Source organism: Panthera leo, chromosome B1 (genome assembly GCF_018350215.1).
Source record: "Panthera leo isolate Ple1 chromosome B1, P.leo_Ple1_pat1.1, whole genome shotgun sequence".
NCBI lineage: Eukaryota > Metazoa > Chordata > Mammalia > Carnivora > Felidae > Panthera > Panthera leo.
The window spans coordinates 194,546,730-194,565,870 of NC_056682.1; the positions used below are offsets into that span (position 1 = coordinate 194,546,730).

A 19,141-nucleotide genomic window follows, 5' to 3' on the forward strand; every position below is an offset into this window, starting at 1 on the left:
GCCACCCGCCTGCTGTGCCCTCAGCTCAAGAGCTCCAGTGCCGGTCAGCAATGTAGGCTCCTGGCTGCTACACACCCCTTCTCTCTCCCTCTGAGCATGTGCCCCTGTCAGCAGAGCCGTGTCCCTAAAACGCCTCCCTCGGCTGCCACAGCTACTCCAGATCATGGGACTCAGGCTTCATCTCTGACTAATCTTCTGTCTCTTCTTGGTGGGATTGTTCTCCTCCTACAGGCAGGGCTTTTGAGGAGTCTGAGGTGGGTACAAGCCATTGGGTCCACACAGGGCTTGGAACCCTTTTTACAGCCATCGCTATTTTATTGTGTTGTTACATATGTAAATATGGCATTTCCTCTAGTAGAATAGACAGGCCTTAAGAGCCAAGAGGGGGCCTTATTGATTACCTGGATTCTTTACAGATGCTTTTTAGGTGAGAAGTGTTAGGCAGAAAATGGACTTCCATAGCTGGACCTCCCCAATGTCCTAAGTTATCTGATATAAACACAGGAAGGACAGTTGTTCTCAAGCAAGGGTGATTGGTCCCTTACACATTTGGTAAAGTCTGGAGGGTTTTTTTGTTTTTGTTTTTGTTTTTTTCATTTTCACAGCAGTGAGGGCATGCTACTCGCTACAGGTGGTTAGACAACATGCATCCAGCTAAATGTTCTATAGTGCATAGTACGATTCCCACAAAAAGGAATCATCAGACCCAAAATTTCAATAGTGCTGAGGTTGAGAACCCCTGACTTATAGTGTGACCATCCTAATGCTGTTCACCAGCTAATGGGGGTAAGAGTTGGGTTGTGGGTCTGGTCACACTTGCTTAACCACCCAATAACTGAGTGTCATAAGGGTTGCTGCACCCATCTGCTTATCCGAACCTGGCAACAGGATGGCCCCCTCCTGGCTATCCACAAGGTCTTTGTTCTGACCCTCAGTCGCCACTGAATACACAGCAGAGCCCCTCACTTTCAATCCTTGGATGTATCTCTAACACGCAATAAACAAGCCATAGCATCAGGATGATCTGTGTGTGAGTCTCAGCAACCTGCATCGCTCACAAGCACATCACATATTCAAAAACTTACACTTGACAATCACGAGTTCGGGGAAAGTGTAAGTTAGTGGCTAGAAGCTCAGAGACCCAAGGTCAGAGGACAGTTATGCTCATGATAACTTGAGTGTTGAGTCTTTGCTAATCTTCCGTTTTCTAGTCTGTAAAATGAGGACATAAGTGAGACACCCCTCATGGAGTTGTGACAACTATCCGATGATGCAACCACAGTGTTGAGAAAAACGCCCCGCAGCTAGTAACCACTTAGCAAATAGGCGGTGTCAGTAAAACAACATTAGATTCTTTATGGGTAGGAAAAAAAGAGAAGCCGGGTGTTTCTGAATATTAGGGGGATTATGGATTATCATCAAATTAATAACCTACTTTCTATAAGTAACTCCTTCGATCTTTATTGTGTTGAATTGAAGTGAACTGATTTCAGTAAGATGCACGTGTATCCCATCGTTTGTTACCGAGCAACAATTCAAATAGAATAGAATGTTTGAAAGGAATAATTCATGGAGCTTGCAAACAGTGAGGAAAGCTGGGGGGGGGGGTGAAGAATACAGTACATAGAATACAAGATGCATTGCCGTGAGCCAAGTCTTGAATATCTTCTATTTTTCTACATTAGTTTGTGCCTCAAGGGTCCAAAGCGTCTTGCTAATCTGATGACTCTCCACAACATCCTGGTATTATCATTCCAATTTTTTTTTTCAACCTGAGTAAACTGAACTGCAGAAAAATTGAGTGATTTGCTCAAGGTCACACAGAAGAGAAGCCCAGAATAGAACTGCATCTGCTGGTTTCCCATTCAGCCAGGACCCTTCCCAATACACCTTACTTGAAGCAGTCTGGTGAGAGTGGCTAATGGCTTTTCTATTCTTAAACCACCAGCACCTTTTTTTTTTTTTTTTTTTTTCCTGAGTAATACTCTTGGCAAACTTGTTTATTTCTAGAGTGAGAGATATTTCTGAAAATAGAGCCTCTGGGCAAAGTTGATTGTCATTCTAAAAAGAATAGTCAGTCTCAAAGCAGCAAATTAATTTGTTAAAAATGTGGGTTTGGGGACTGTAATCAAAGAGGAAGATCCTATACCAATGTCAAGAATCTGGAAAGATGGAGAAATTGAATGAAAGATATTGACTATCAAAGGAAGAGTTTTGCAAAGGCTCGAAAACGTGGATTCAGAGTAATAGCAGGCGTTTAGCAATGAGCTTGAGTTCTTGCCAAGAAATGTGGTGCACCTTGGCACCTTTCCCTGACCTCACAATCCTGCAGGCAACTCATTTCCTCCAGCCAAATCGATGGCTTTCTAATAGCTGAGCGTCCCGCTCTGAATCACTTGCAAACCACTAAGATATACTTTCACTGTTTATTTTCTAACTTGAGACGGAGAAGAGCAAGGTCAGTTGATTCTTTCAATGATTGCTCTTAAAATAAAAACTCTCACTGCCATCTTTTGGACTTTTGAAAACCAATGCCCAATAACACAGCCATTTTAGCCAATTCAGTTGTTCATGACCATAGTTTTCCATAACTTTATTATCTCCGTCTATAGAATATGTATTTAATGCACTGGCATTACTAATGACATGTGCTTTTACATTTGTCAAGGATGGTGCCTTGTGCCTACTGTGTACTCAGCTAACATTGGAAACAAAAAAAAATATACAAAGATAATAAATGATTCCATTTAATTAAGGCTTATTTTTCATGTGAGATAGAGCCCTCCTATTAGAAGAATAAGTGTATATTGATCATATGATGATGTGGAGAAAAGGCTTACTGGTGGGAAAGGTGCATGTCCAGGAGCTATAGAAAATAAAATTGAATGGGTGTGTCAATTAGGCAGAGAACATAGGCTTCATGTCGGGTGGGCATAATAGTGTGGACAGTATGAGCCAAAGAGTGGAGGGATTCCAACCACAAGATGAAAGCTCTAGAATGAATAAGTTCTAGGAGGCAATACATTTGCTACCTGCATTCCACTTGGTAACCAACATGCTCATAAGAAGCTGCATCAATGTCACTACTACCACCATCATCATCACCACCATCACCATCATCATCATCACCATCACCACCATCACCACCATCATCATCACCATCATCACCATCACCATCATCATCACCACCATCATCATCACCATCACCATCATCATCATCATTGTCATCCTCTCTTATGACTACAGGTCAAAGAAAGAAATTCATCAAAGTCTGGAAGCCAGAATATAAATATTAATATAAATATTATTGTTAATCATTACTGTTAGAATACTCAGGTTCTTTTAGTGTTTATCTGAAGCTACTTTACATTTTTACACTAACTGAAACAAGATTGCTTAGTTTCTCAGGACTGGAAGAATTATAAAGCATATGGCAGAGAATTCACTTTTGTTGGTCCATATCCAGATTTTTGTACTCATGCTGTACCTTATTTGAATATAATGAATCAACAGACAGAGGCTAGAGGCTAGATTAGATTGCTGACTGACTGTCAAGGCAATGGAGAAGTATGTGGTGAAACCAGCTTATATCTCTCTTGTAATTATGTCGTCTTTACCTTCATTCTGTTTGAAATGAAAGATGCTTCTTCTAGATGCTCGCCCCTTTGGAAAAGTGGCCTGAAAAATACAACATATTTCTTCCTCAAACTCCAAATTCTATTTCAGATGTTAGATGCTAGTTGCTAAGGGAACCATTACAGGGCAATTATCATTAAAACAGTCTGAAACTAGATACCTGAAGGAGGGGATTGTTCTCTGGTCTTTTAAGTGCAATGGTTGGGCAAACCCTTTCTCCCATTAGTAAAGCCCGTTCACGGACAGACTACTTTTCCTTTTCACTCACTTCCTGGGAAAAGAGTGAAAGAAATTGTATTAAATCCTTGGAGAAGAGAAGACTCATATATGGATGAATGTTGAAATCAGATTGAACCCAGACTCATGATAGCTGTGCTATAAGGAAATTGTATTTAAACTTGGGAAACGACTTTTTTTCTTCTACCTTTTTTATAAATAGGAGTACAAATTGCATACAATAAAATGCAGATTTTATGTACATTTTGATGAGTTTTGACCAACGTATACCTTTGTTCAAAGGCCACCCCCCAAATGATACAGAACATTTTCATCTTTCCACAAAGTACCCGCCTTATACCACATTCCAGGCATTTCTTCTCCCTGGACACAACTATGCTGGTACCAGTCACCATAATTTAGTGTCTCCTATCCTGGAACTTCATATTAATGGAATAACATTATACTTAATCTTATTTTCTGCCTCTATTGCCCAAATGTAAGGTTTATAAGATTAATCCATGGTATTCTATTTACCAATAGTCCTTTCCTTTTTATGGCTGAGTTGTATTCCACTGAATGAATAAAGCTGTTATGAGTGTTCTTTTAGATATCTGTCTGTGGGCAGGTATTTTCATTCCAACTTTAGTGTTGCTAGTCACAGATTTGACTTACTAACTCTATATAGAAGAAGCCACCGTGGGAGTAGATTGTTCTGAATAGAAGGGCCTTTTATGCAGTTTTAGCTCTTTGGTCATCTCAGCCCAGGGTTGTGGACCCACTGTCTACCACCATCACCCATCCCCAACCTTCAATACCCATTGAAAATATTCTCAAATTCCGTATGTCTTGAATATCACAGCCAAACAGTCTAATAAAGTCAAGACCCCTTCCACATTCCCATTCTCACTTAAATAATTGGGACTTCCTTCTAACATGTCAACACCTTGTAGCTCGAGAGGAGACACACAGTAGCTATGCCTCTGTTTAGATTGAAAAGCAGCCTGGGGTGCGTGGGTGACTCAGTCGGTTAAGTGTCTGACTCTTGGTTTCAGCTCAGGTCATCGTCTCACTGTTCCTGAGAGCGAGCCCCCATCTGGATCGCTTGGGGTTCTCTCTCTGTTCCTCTCACTCTCAAAATAAGTAAATAAACATTAAAAAACCCAGCAGTCTAACATTTTCAGAGTAATTGCTTCAGAAACTCACCTGACCAACCCACAAGCCCCCTCAGGTAGTGAATTTGAATGCATGCGTTACCACTTTGCATGAATTTTGCATGCATAGTGAAAAATAAGTCAGGTTTCAACAATGCACTTTTTTTATATATTAAATATAATGTGTTGTCAAACTGATTTCCATACAACACCCAGTGCTCATTCCAACAAGTGCCTTCCTCAGTGCCCATCATCCACTTTCCCGTCTTCCCCACCCCCCATCAGCCCTCAGTTTGTTCTCCATATTTAAGAGTCTCTTATGGTTTGCCTCCTTCCCTGTCTGTAACTTTAACTTTTATTTCCCTTCCCCTCCTCCCTGGTCTTCTGTTAAGTTTCTCAGGATCCACATATGAGTGAAAACAAATGATATCTGTCTTTCTTTGCCTGACTTATTTCACTTAGCATCACACTCTCCAGTTCTATCCACGTTGCTACAAATGGCCAGATTTCACTCTCATTGCCAAGTTGTATTCCATTGTGTATATAAATCACAATTTCTTTATCCATTCATCAGCTGATGGACATTGAGGCTCTTTCCATAATTTGGCTGTTGTTGAAAGCACTGCTATAAACATTGGGGTACAAGTGCCCCTATGCATCAGCACTCCTGTATCCCTTGGGTAAATTCCTAGCAGTGCTATCGCTGGGTCATAGGGTAGATCTATTTTTAATTTTTTGAGGCACCTCCACACTGTTTTCCAGAGTGGCTGCACCAGTTTGCGTTCCCACCTACAGTGCAAGAGGGTTCCCGTTTCTCCACATCCTCGCCAGCACCTATAGTCTCCTGATTTGTTCATTTTAGCCACTCTGACCAGCGTGAGGTGGTATCTCAGTGTGGTCTTGATTTTTATTTCCCTGATGAGGAGTGACGTTGAACATCTTTTCATGAACAATGCACTTTCTAGGAGGACTTCTGGTGCCTCCTACGTTTTCTGAGCTATAGGAAAGGATATGTTAATAAGACCATATTTAAAATTCACCCCAGTGGTGCTTCAACATCCTTTCTGAGAAAGATGTACTGAGATGTTTGCTATAATCCATGCTAAGACCTTTCTAACACTTTAAGGACTGTGTTACAGCGGAGAATGCTTTATTAGAAAACGGTGGTCTGGCTGTGGGATCCCTGGAGCGTTTGCTTTAGCCCACGGGGTAGTGAGCCTGTTATCCGTGCTTTGATTCTGGCACACACAGGTTATGCCTGAAGCTCTCACACATTTCCAATGCTTCTAAGAGGTGACACATCTCTAGGTGATTTAATCCCGTCAACTGATTCTTTGTTTTTTCTTTTGGAGATGAGCTGATGTGCAGGGGACACCATTTAAACACGAGTGCTTCCAACTCCTGATTTTTAGGGGGGAGGGGCGGTTTCTTCTCAAGGTTATATGATTTCCCAACCGCTTTCTTTTGGACTCTGTTAGCCAAATAGGCATTAAATACCATGCCCATTTCACAGATGGTAAGAATGGAGCAGGTTAAGTGGCTTTTGCCCGTAGGGGCGTGTGTATGGTGTGCCTGGAACCATTGTGATCCCCAGCCACGCCTTCAAGGTGACCGAGTGGGAGATGGTGCAACCTGCATCACAGAGACCCCCGACATCAAACCCCTGGGGAAGTGGAGCACCAGTGACGTTCAGATGAGTGCCGTTTCCTTGAAGGATTACATTGCAGTGAAGCAGAATGTGCCAAGTACTTGTCCCGCAGCACAGGGCACTATGCGGCCAAATGCTTCTGAAAAGCCTGGCGCCCTGCTGTGGAGAGCCTCACCAACTCGATGACGTTGCACGGCCATAACAACGGCAAGCAGCTCATGACCATGCCCATTGCCAAGTGTACCTTGGAGATGACCTATCTGCTCACCGGTGAGAAACCACACATCACCCCCCTCTGACCGCACAGGTCCTGGTGCATGTGATTATTCACAGGTTCTGGGAGGACTCAACCCGAACTGGGTGAACCAGAACAGTGAAGCATCAGGCCACCGATGTGTCCCCACTACGCCGTGGGAATCAGGCCGTCTGACTGCTGTGCACAGGTGCCCGTGGGGCCGCCCTCTGGAACATCAAGACCATTGCTGAGTATCCAGCAGATGAGCTCATCAGTCAAGCCCAGGGTTCTTCCAATTCCTATGCTATCAAGAAGCACGAGCTGGCAAGTGTACTCAGGTCCAACCATTGGTCCCCTGGCTGTGGCCCCAATAAACCTAACTGCCCACCCCAGTCTGGGTGGAAGCAAAACCTCGTCTCTGTTCTGAGAGAAATCCCTGAAGTAATTGTAATTTTTTGTAAATGAAAGACAAGTGGATACTTACTGTAGGGGAGGGGCTTGGCAAGGTAGCCCCTCCAAATCCCCCTAAATGTACCCAGCTAGCACTGAAGGATGGGGGAGAGTCAGTAAATCTGCACACGAATGAAGAAACCTGAGAGGAAAAGGATCTAGATTCTGAATGCTTTCTCTTTCAGGGGCCAGTATTTGAGAGCGTGCCTGGTGAATCAGGATGGTGGGTACTGAAGGTCGTGAGGCACGAAGAACACCAAAGAGGAAAACGTTATGGCGGAAGAAGGGGTTCACCAACAAATCTGAAAACACCCAAAAACTTAACTCACAAAATCCACTAGAAAAAAATGCAAATCATGTACATAGTTTTAATGTTCTAGTTACTACCCTTAAAAAAAATTAAAGGACAGGCACCTGGGTGTCTCAGTCAGTTAAGCAAAAGACTTCAGGCCAGGTCATGATAGCATCTGACTTTGGCTCAGGTCATGATCTCGTGGTTCATGAGTTTCAGTCCCGTGTCGGGCTCTGTGCTAACAACTCAGAGCCTGGAGCTGCTTCAGATTCTGTGTCTCCCTTCTCTGCCCCTCCCCTTCTTGCTCTCTCTCTCTCAAACAAACATTTAAAAAAGTAAAAAGAAACCTACATAATTTTAACCCATTTTTTTATTTATTTAACCTAATATATCCAAAATATTATTGTCTTAAGGAATAATTAATATAAAAATAATGAGATACTTTATATCCTTTTTTCATGTATTAAATCTTGAAATCAAGGGTGTATTTTCTACTTATGGCGCACCTCAATTGGGACAAGTCACATTTCAAGTGCTCTTGCTTTTATTTTTTTATATTAAACATAATTTATTGTCAAATTGGTTTCCATACAACACCCAGTGCTCATCCCAACAGGTGTCCTCCTCAATGCCCGTCACCCACCCTCCCTCCCTCCCACCCCCCCATCGACCCTCAGATTGTTCTCAGTATTTAAGAGTCTCTTATGGTTTGCCTCCTTCCCCCTCTGTAACTTTTTTTCCCCCTTCCCCTCCCCCATGGTCTTCTGTTAAGTTTCTCAGGATCCACATAGGAGTGAAAACAGATAGGATCTGTCTTTCTCTGCCTGACTTATTTCACTTTCAAGCGCTCTTGCTTTTAAGTAGCTTCCATGTTGGATGGTGCGAGGCTTGATGTTCATGGGAGAAAGACAAGAAATGCCCTCTTAGCAGTCACTCTCCCAAGAATTCTGAGCAAGAGTGTGAGCTACAGCTGTAACCATAAGGTGTGATGAGCTATATCTCAGGACACAGAGGGTAGTGAGGATGACACCGGGGGGCAGCAATATAACCACAACCCCACACTGTGGGCCACAAGTGGACTGAGCATTTTGCTTTACCCACTCCCTATTGTTTGGAAAAAGAGTCAATCCCAAAATTCCTGGCCAGTTGGTGTAAGGAGAAGAACCCAAGAGAGAATTTGGTCTTATGTCAAGTTGAAGCAAAGGAGACTTCAGCCAAGGGTCTAAAAATAGAAATATAATGTCCTCTGTTTTGGAAGTCTGTGACATGGGTCAGACCAGTAACAATTATTTAGTTGTGCATCAGCCTTCCCACCCCACGCCAATATGGCACAAGGGCCTTGAGGGGCGGAATTAGGATATTCCCTTTTATAATAGTTGCTGAAATTTCTGTGGCACCACAGTTGTGGTAAACTGGATAAGCGTGGTCTTCTTCAACCTCTTCCCAGCACCTAGAATAGGACTCGCCATGGAGTCATATGCATTAAAAAGTCGTTGAAAGACTGACCAGAGAAACCTGAGCTCCTTTCCTTTCTGCTTGCAGCTCCCTCCTTCCAAAATGGACATAACCAGAAGGTTCACACTGCTTGTGTCTCAAGTAACTTTTTTTTGAAGTTTATTTGTTTGAGAGTGACAGAGACAGCACGAGTGGGGGAAGGGGGTAGAGAGGAAGGGAGAGAAAGAGAATCCCAAACAGACTCCACGCTGTCAGTACAGAACCCGATGTGGGGCTCGAACTCACCAAGTTGTGCATGACCTGAATTGAAACCAAGAGTCGCATGCCTAACTGACTTAGCTGCCCAGGCGCCCCTCAGGTAAATTTCTGTAGGCCCTTACTATCCTTACCTACCTACATAAGTCAATGGGAAGAAAAAACTATAAGAAAAATTATTGGAATAAAAGATGTTACATTTGCATGATGTTTTAGATCATATAGAATGTTCTCGTATGCAAATCTCATTTAAGCCTTCACATTTTACATGTTCAGAGAAGGTAAGACCCTCGGTTCACTCAAGTGACTAACAAATCATTCAGCTGGAAACTGATCTTACAACACCTGACTCCAAATCCAACTAATTTTAGTCTTCCTTTCCCTGCATTATGGCTGCCTTCAAATGCAGGACCACCTTGTACTGATAATAAAATGCTCTGCACAAATTCATGATATTTTTACCATGTTGTTATCAGGAGTACTCAGTTAGCCCTAAGAAAATATTATTATATGAAACTGCCTTTGACCTATCTTTACATATATTAAATACAACTATTGACCCACCAGAAAACCCAGAGTGGCTCTAAATAAAGATTTTCATTTTCCAGGTTATACCATGATAGTTTGTCTTCCAGAATAAAATGACTTCTTTGGAAGCAGGGGAGAATTGATTTCTTAAATCTGACCCAGACGTCAGATTGGTGTGCTTTATTGTAGGAGTCTAACTGAATGTTTTCTTAGCAGGATCTCCTGTTACTGGAACAAGGAGATTTTGCACAATTTATTCATCGAAGCAATGGGGGAAAACAGGCCAGACCACACAGCTGGCTTAGAAAACAATGTAAATGCCTTTTTGTTCAGTAAACAATTGAAGAGGGAAAATAATTTCCTCCCAAGCCAACTGAAAGTGGGAAAGGACAAACATTTGCTTTTGCCAAATTCAGTCTGAATTATTTATCACCTGCTACAGAACAGGGTATGTGAATAATATTGTAAGAAGCGGTAAAGTTCTGACACCTTCTCAAGAAATAGTTTGTAAGTATTTTGTAAATAGTTTGTGAATTGTCAATAAATTACCACGTATCAGTCCATGTAAGGAGTGGGTCATGGGCAGTTGTGGCCATCATTATACTCTCCTCGGTTCTACATCTTGGCCGAAAAAACTCTTAACACTTCTCAACACGCTGTTGAGAAATGAGTGGACTTGAAGCCCAGAGACCTGGCTTCATTCTGTAGCTGCATTGTCTTCTTCGAGTCACCAAAAATTTCTGAGCTTCCTCTCTCCTGTTGTTAAGCACGCTAAAAATATCTACTTTGTAGGGTTGTGCTGAGAATTAAGTGAGCTAATAGGAGTGAAATGTCCTTGTGCAATACCTGATCCATAATATTAACACCCACAGATCGGTGATCTGTAGGGGGAACATACACTCAGAAATATAATTTTCCTGATTTAAATATGGCTGCAAAACTGGTGTTGCCTGTCTACTAAGCTGATAATCATGCCTGCTCCTACAGTGAACTTGAGATGATTAAAGACTAATGCATCACTCATTCGTGTATTCTTTCACTGCATCATCATTTTTAAAAAAAGTTAATTTATTATCTACTGTGTGTGTGGCACCATACCAGACCCAAGGCAGACAACATATCTATTCCCCATAGACTACAACCTATAGCCTACTATTGATGGGGAATGGCAGGTGGTAAATGTCGTTATACAGGAAGGGCCTTGGCTCCCTAATGTGAGACTGATGGTTTCAATGTCAACCGTGCACAGCAAAAGACGTTCTCAAAAGGGTGTTTAAGACACCCAACTCATTATTCCAGCTTGCAGTCACAGGGTACCAGGCTGAGATACAGAGAAACAGCCTTCCCTTCTGAGGAGCACACAGGTAAACTCTTATGTTAAGGAGAAGCAAGAGTTCATTGGCAATCAAATTATAAGAATTCCGCACTTAAACAAGTGTTCTTCAAACAAAAATCAAAGGAAAGTATAAGATCTCACTTCTATTGATAATACTCTGCAGCAGAAACCAGATCTGAGAACACAGTGATCAGGACAAACTTCAGACAAAGATGGAGTTTTAAATACATGGTGTTAGGAGAACTGGGCAAATCATTTTGGAAAAAAAAGATAAAAATTAGATTTATATCACACCATATACAAGAATAAATTCTGAATGGATTAGAAACCTAAATACAAAAAATGGGACCATATATATACTATATGGGTGAATTCCTTTTTAACTACAGAGTAGAGACAGGCTTCCTAAATATGACCCAAAATCCAGAGGCAATAAGGAAAAGTTGATAAAATTGACTACAGAAAAATATGTAAAAATGCATCGCACAAAACATCATAATCAAAATCAAAAGACAGCTGGGGAAAAAAGCAACATGTACCATAGCCAAAGGTTTAAGATGCCTAATAAACAAGGAATTCTTAAAATTTTAAGGACAGGGGCGCCTGGGTGGCGCAGTCGGTTAAGCGTCCGACTTCAGCCAGGTCACGATCTCGCGGCCCGTGAGTTCGAGCCCCGCGTCAGGCTCTGGGCTGATGGCTCGGAGCCTGGAGCTTGTTTCCGATTCTGTGTCTCCCTCTCTCTCTGCCCCTCCCCCGTTCATGCTCTGTCTCTCTCTGTCCCAAAAATAAAAATAAAAAACGTTGAAAAAAAATTTAAAAAAAAAAAAATTTTAAGGACAAAGGACAAAAATAATAGAAAAATAGAAAAAATATATATATGGACATACAATTCGGAAGAGCATATAAACATCACTCTAAATATATTAAAAAGTTCAAATTAGTTAAATAAATGCAAGTTATAATAATGCTTGAGTTATTTTTCACCTCTCAGATTGACAAATGATTTAAAAGTAAGAAAACAAATGGTACTGAAATGACTGGATAGCCACATGCAGAGACAGAATCTAGACACAAGCCTCACACCCTTCACAAAAAATGGACTGAAAGTGGATTCTAAACATAATTTAAAGTACAAAACTGTTGGGGCGCCTGGGTGGCTCAGTCGGTTGAATGTCCGACTTCGGCTCAGGTCATGATCTCACAGTTCATGAGTTCGAGCCCCGCGTCAGGCTCTGTGCTGACAGCTCAGAGCCTGGTGCCTGCTTCAGATTCTGTGTCTCCCTCTCTCTCTCTCTCTGCCCCTACCCCGCTCATGCTCTGTCTTAAAAATAAAACATTAATTTTTTTTTTTAAAAAAGTACAAAACTGTAAAGTTCCTAGACGATAACATAGGAGGAAACCCACCCAATCTTGGACAAAGTAATGACTTTGTAGATACAACACAAAGGCATGACCCATGGAAGAAATCATTGATGAGCTAGACTTCATGAAAATTAAAATTTTCTGGTCTGGGGAAGACGCTATAAACAGAATGAAAAGACAAGCCACCGACTTGGAGAACACATTTGCAAAAGACATGTCTGATAAGGGACTGTTATTCAAAAATATAGTCTTAAGTGAGAAAATGAATGGCATAATTTTCAAAACTGGGTGCAAGACCTGAACAGACACCCCACCAGAGAAGATAGAAAATATACAGATGGCACATAGCATATGAATGGATGCTCAGCATCATATGTTATTAGGGAATTGCAAATTAAAACAAGATGCTACTACTCACCTATTAAAATGGCCAAAATCTAAAACACTGATAACACCAAATGCTGGCAATTGAGGATGTGGAACAGCAGGAGCTCCCCTTCATTGCTGATGAGAATACAAAATGGTACCACCACTTGGAAGACAGTTGGGTATTTTTTTTTTTTAATTTTTTTTTTTAACATTTATTTATTTTTGAGACAGAGAGAGACAGAGCATGAACGGGGGAGGGGCAGAGAGAGAGGGAGACACAGAATCGGAAGCAGGCTCCAGGCTCTGAGCCATCAGCCCAGAGCCTGACGCGGGGCTCGAACTCACAGACCGCGAGATCGTGACCTGAGCCGAAGTCGGACGCTCAACCGACTGAGCCACCCAGGCGCCCCTAGTATTTTTTTTTTTTTTTTTTTTTTTTTTTTTTTTACAAAACTAAATATACTCTTACCCTTATGACACAGGAGTCATGTTTCTCAATATTTACCAAAGGAACTGAAAGCTTGCACCCATACAACAACCTAAGCACAGATGTTTATAGTAGCTTTTTTCTCATTTGCTGAAACTCAGAAGCAACCAAGATATTCTTTGGTAGGTAAATGGATTGAAAGAAAGAAGAAAGAAAGAAAGAAAGGAAGGGAGGTAGAAAACTACATCCAGACAATGGAATATTATTCAGTACTCAAAAAAGTGAGCTATGAAGCCATGAAAAGACATGGAGGAACTTTGAATGCATATTATGAAAGGAAAGAAGTCAATCTGAAAGGCTACGTACTATATGATTCCAACTATATGACATCCAGGAAAAGACAAAACTATGGAGACAGCAAAAAGATCAGTGGTCAGCAGGGCCTAGGGAAGAGTGACGGATGAACAGGGACAGCATGGAGTATTTATAGGGCAGTGAAACTGTTCTATATAATATTAGAATGGCAGATATATGTCATTATATATGTCATTATTTGTCAAAACCCATACAGTGTATAACACCAAGGGTGAGCCCTAATGGAAAGTATGAACTTTGGTTATGATGTATCAGAGTGGGTTCATCAATTGCAGCAAATGTAGCACCCTGACCAGGGATACTGATGGTGGCGAAGGACACCCATGTGCGGGGCGGTGAATATACAGGAACTCTCTACTCTCCACTCAATTTTTCGGTGAACCTAAAACTACTCTAATATACAAAATCTCTTACAAAAATAGAACATATCCTGTTGGTAAAACTGTGAGACAACACATTCTCTTCAAACATTACTGGTAGACATGCGAACCAATACAACCCTTCTGGAGGGGAACTCCAGACCCAACAAAACTACCCACATGCTTACCTTTTGACTCCACAATTCAATTCCTAGGAATCTACGGCATGACATAACAGATATGCACAAGGTTATTCGTGGCAGCATTGCTTGTTATTTCAAAATATCAGAAACTACTTAAATACTCAAAGCAGAATTATTGAAAATAAATGTGGCACGTCCACACAAAGTAATAGTATGTACCTATAGCAAAAATCAAGGAAGATCTCCTTTGATTAGTATGATGTGATTTTCAGAATATACTATCCCATGAAAAAAGCAAAGTGCAAAGTCGTGTCTACGGTATGCTACCCTTCATGTAAGAAAGAAAAGGATATAAGAAAATGCACCACACATAATTTTTGCAAAAGTTGAACAGGGAGGATAAACCAAAAACTAAAGAGATTGATTATATGCAAAGGATAGCTAGGAAAAGGCTGGACAGGAGCAGAGAGGAGGGCCAAGTGGTCTTATAAGGAGAGAGGGCCGCTTCTCCGAGTGGACTTCTTTAGATAGCCCTCACTCTTAACGTCACAGGAATATTTCACAAACACCCCCAAATAAATCATTAAAATCAACCAGAATGCAGGGGAATCCAAGGTGGAGAATAAAAGACACAAAATGAACTTCATCACATCGCTGCGAGTATCTAAAGCGCACCGAAGGGGTTGGGGAAGCAAAGAACTGACCTAAACCACCTTGAAAAACTGGCATTTGGATAAAATATCTGGTAAAGCACAAGACAATAAGAACTGCGTGCAAATGCTGTCATTCAGTAAAATCGTTTCTCATAGAGATACGGGTTAGCAGTTCTAAAACTATTTGACGTGTGTAATAGGATTATGTGAGGATTATATACTGTGCATGATGCGAGCAGGATTTCTTGCAGCCACAGAATGGGGGTGAGGGTGGGTACATGGCACCTCTCTGAATTATCTTTGCAGTTTCCTATGAATCTATAATTATTTCCAAAAAATAAAAATGAAAAAGAAGGGCAAGGGCAGCAGGTAGCTGGAAGGACCGGGTCGAGATGTCTAGTCTGGTCAGTCCACAGGGCTCCAAGGCATTTGTAAATCTGCATATGCTCTCATAAGGGAATGTGTGTGAGCGTGTGCATGTGTGCGCATGTGCACACACACTTTTACATAGGCATAAGTATGTATAAATAGAAAGGTGATGACTTTAGAAGAGATTTTTTTTTCCTGATGTTTCTTATTTTTCTACCATGAACATATATTATCTTTAATGGAAGAAAAGAGAGGCATTTATAATAACGTTAGAGAAAAAAAATGGAATTACTTGTCCAACTTAAACAATTCATCTATAGGGAAACCGAGGCCCAGAGGGATCGCATGTCAGGGCCAAGCTCCCCCAGTGACCCCATGGCAAGGTGAAGGCCACTGCCATCTATCTGTCCAAGGCTTCATCCACGGAGCCTGTGACATCCTTCTCTCGGGAGGAATCGACCCTTTTCTTCTCCCAGAGTCCAAGTTTCTATAGGAAATGTCAACAGCAGGGCCAAAGAAATTTCACAAAGCAAATAATAGACATATAATTAGTACTGCAGAAAGCAATTTGATTGTTGATGAAAAAGCGAAGTTGTCAACCAGAGGTATGCAAACAGGCTTTCTGTGCCAATAAAATTCCAGCAGACTTGTTTAAAATTCTCTACTGATGAACATCCTTTTCACATAAGGCAAACAGTAATTGTAAAAACACAGAACCACCAAAGTCTTTTAAAAGTCTCTGGCATAGTTTCATTTATGTAAGACTTTTTTTTTTCCCTTAAAACTAAAATTATCTTAAATATCAATTCCTAAAATTAAATTTAAAAAATAAAAGGCCACTCTTTCTTTGAAATTCTTTAAGTAAAAGATCTGGGTTATTCCTTGAATGCAGGAACAAAGAATTTTGGAAATAAAGAAAGATTTTTAGGCAGTTTGAAAACCCCAGTTTTCTTTAGAAATGACTAAGATTATTACCATTTTAGGATAAAACACACATAAAAGTGTGATTGGAAAATAGCTTATTTTTACTGTGTAAAGAAAATGCCTATTTGATAAAAACTAGCGAGTAGGGAATTTTCTGAAAAAGTTGTTTTGCTTTCAGATTCCATTTATCAATACGTGTTTCAACAAAAATCCATTAAGCACCTGCTTTAGACTGGCCCCACTCCCATTTGGGTTCTGAACATACATCAGTGAATGAGATCAGTAGAGCTTAAACTGTAAGAAATTCGTACGGCTCCAGCCCTAGGAATTTGGAAAATAGCCACATGTTTTTCCCATCGTGAGAAAGGATTGTGATGGACGTGAGAAGAGGCATCACCCTGCTTCATTCTGCACACAAGGGAAAGAGTACCAGCAGTGGCTAAAGATTCAAGCATTTCCCAGACAGCACTTTGCCATAATCACGACCACCCACTATGGTAAGTCATTTCTCTATGTTCCAGCCCTGGGAACTATGATTCAGAAGCTTAAGTAACTAAATGGGGGTAAGACAGAGGTAGCGACAGAGACATTTAAAGAAGGACAAGCTTGAGCAGGTATGGAATACATCCTTTACTCCCATTATCATGTTGAAGAATTTTTGTTAAGGTAGGGAGTGAATGAATGAATGAATGAAGAGAAGGACATAGGGATTCTCATTCTACAGCTATTCCTTACCTACGCATGGGTTAAGTTTCATGTTCTACTTTATTTTTTTTAAGTTTATTGATTTATGGGGGGGGAGGGGCAGAGAGAAGTGAGAGAGAGAATCCCAAGCAGGCTCTGTTCTTTCAGCACAGAGCCCAACATGGGCCTCGATCCCACAAACCATGAGATCGTGACCTGAGCTGAAATCAAGAGTTGGTTCCTTAACTGATTGAGCCACCCAGGTGCCCCCATGTTCTAATTTAGAGAGTAAATGGTGGCCCCTTAATTTCTGGGAAGGGCATTCTCTGGAGGCACTGAGCATAGAAGGAATTAGAAAGAAAGGACAGGACTGTGGCCCAGCTCTGATGAGGTGGCAAGAAGGCAAAGAACCTGGGTCACTGCCCCCTTCTTCTTTCCAGTTAGTACCTTCATCAGCTTGGTTGAATAACAGCTAACACCTAGGACTTCAAAACCTCATCCCATAAAATAAAAACAATGCAACGTGTCTCACTGTCCAGTTGTAAGAAGGAAACAAAACAAGCACATTGCATGCAATTGCGTGGAAGGTTCTTGGCTCCTGGTTGACAGAACCTTCTTTCACAAGCGCCCACCTGAGACCAGGATGGGACCAGCAGAAACAGACTTGGTTGTGGGTTGCGGGGCATGAAACATGTCTGCTGGCTGAGGGAGCTGTGGAGGGAAGAAGGCGAGGGGGTAGGAGCTGGGTGGGCAGAGGCCACACAGTCAGGGTTTTTGAACAGCACCACAGACGTCACCATGGAATGTTGGAGTCGTCCTCCGAAGGTCTTCAAAAGTCAAGCTGAATCCAATCCAGTGAGGCTCCACCTAAAAAGAGCATATGGTCTGGATGGTTTTTCAAGGCCCCTTCTAGCCCTCAGGTTCTGTGACAGAATCATCTTTAAAATAACCAGCCTTTAATTTTTTTTTTCCAGTACCTTCTTTTGTAAAGTCAGAGAGTTCAACCGATTGCTTACCTTCCATTGCCTCTCGGTGGGGTTTATTTATAGAATAATCACATGACAGCCAGAAATACCTTCAGACCAGGAGGGACACCGGCCATCTGTTCCTCTGATAAGGCGCTTCCAGTGATTTCTCCGGGATGCTGGTACTTAACAAAATGTTGCTACGGCATCATCCAATCTGTGTATTTATAGGGAAGGAGAATGTGTGTACGTTACATATTTGGACTTGTTTCTTTCAGCGGGAGAAATATAGCTTCTGCCATATGTTTGCCGCACACATAATTACCTCAGCACTCCATACATCTAATTTTAAATATTTTACCATCCGCAGAGCAGCAGGTTAGAATCTTCCCCTTGAGTCCAGAGACACTTAAACCCATCATCCTGGAACAGAAGCCCTTTGTGGGAGGGTCATTAATCAGATAATTACTAACTTCCAAGCTGATTCTCTAGATAAACACTCCCAGTTTTGAGGTATCTTCTGGAGCTCGGAGAGGAAAGCCATGGTTCCCAGGTGGGTCCAAGGCATGCGCCTTCACTCCCTCTGGCTTCCGCCACCCCCCACAGCTCCTCTTGCGTGCATGAAGGGCCTGTTGGTAAGAATGAGACCTGTAGCTTCGCTTAGTATATTCTTGTACCTCATGCCACACTGCGCTACACATGGTATGTGAGGTACCTGATTTTGCTTCTCACAGCAGCTCTGAAGGGTGGGACTCATACCCCCACCTTACAAGTGATCAGACTGAGGCTTACAGAAGGAAAGTATCTAGTAAAGGACAGAGCTGGCCCTCAAGCACAGACCTAGCTCTCTAGAGGGGACGCCATTTTGTTAAATACTTCAAACATGGATTCAACCAAGATTACCGAAACCCCTCCCAGCACCTGCTTTGACCTTGGGAATACGGTGCTCCACAGAAAAGGCAGAGTCCTCTCTCTCACGGGACTGGGAATTCTGTCAGCAGAGGACGGACAAACAGCAGGGGAGAAAATGGCAGGTACTCAGGAAGCTATGATGGAAACAACGCAGGACAATACACAGGGAGAGCCCCGAGGTCACTTCGACTTTAGCTTTGTGGAATGAGCTGAGACCCGAAAGAGACGAGGCTGGGCAAGGGAAGCTCCTGAGGCAGAACATTCTGGGCAGAAGGAACATCTGTAAGCTCATCCCCTTTACAAGTTCAGATGAAAGATAGGTGGAACCAGATCCTCTGTGCAGGCGGGGATCCAAGTATAGAGAGGAGTCTCAGAGGCAGACAGGGACATGTTT

The 19,141-nt window shown here is 41.9% G+C and overlaps 1 pseudogene; it reads left to right on the forward strand.

Annotated features, from left to right (window-relative positions):
- The window catches only part of LOC122218537, a 159,900-nt pseudogene extending 152,546 nt beyond the window's left edge, over positions 1-7,354 (forward strand).
- The last annotated feature ends 11,787 nt before the right edge of the window (positions 7,355-19,141 follow it).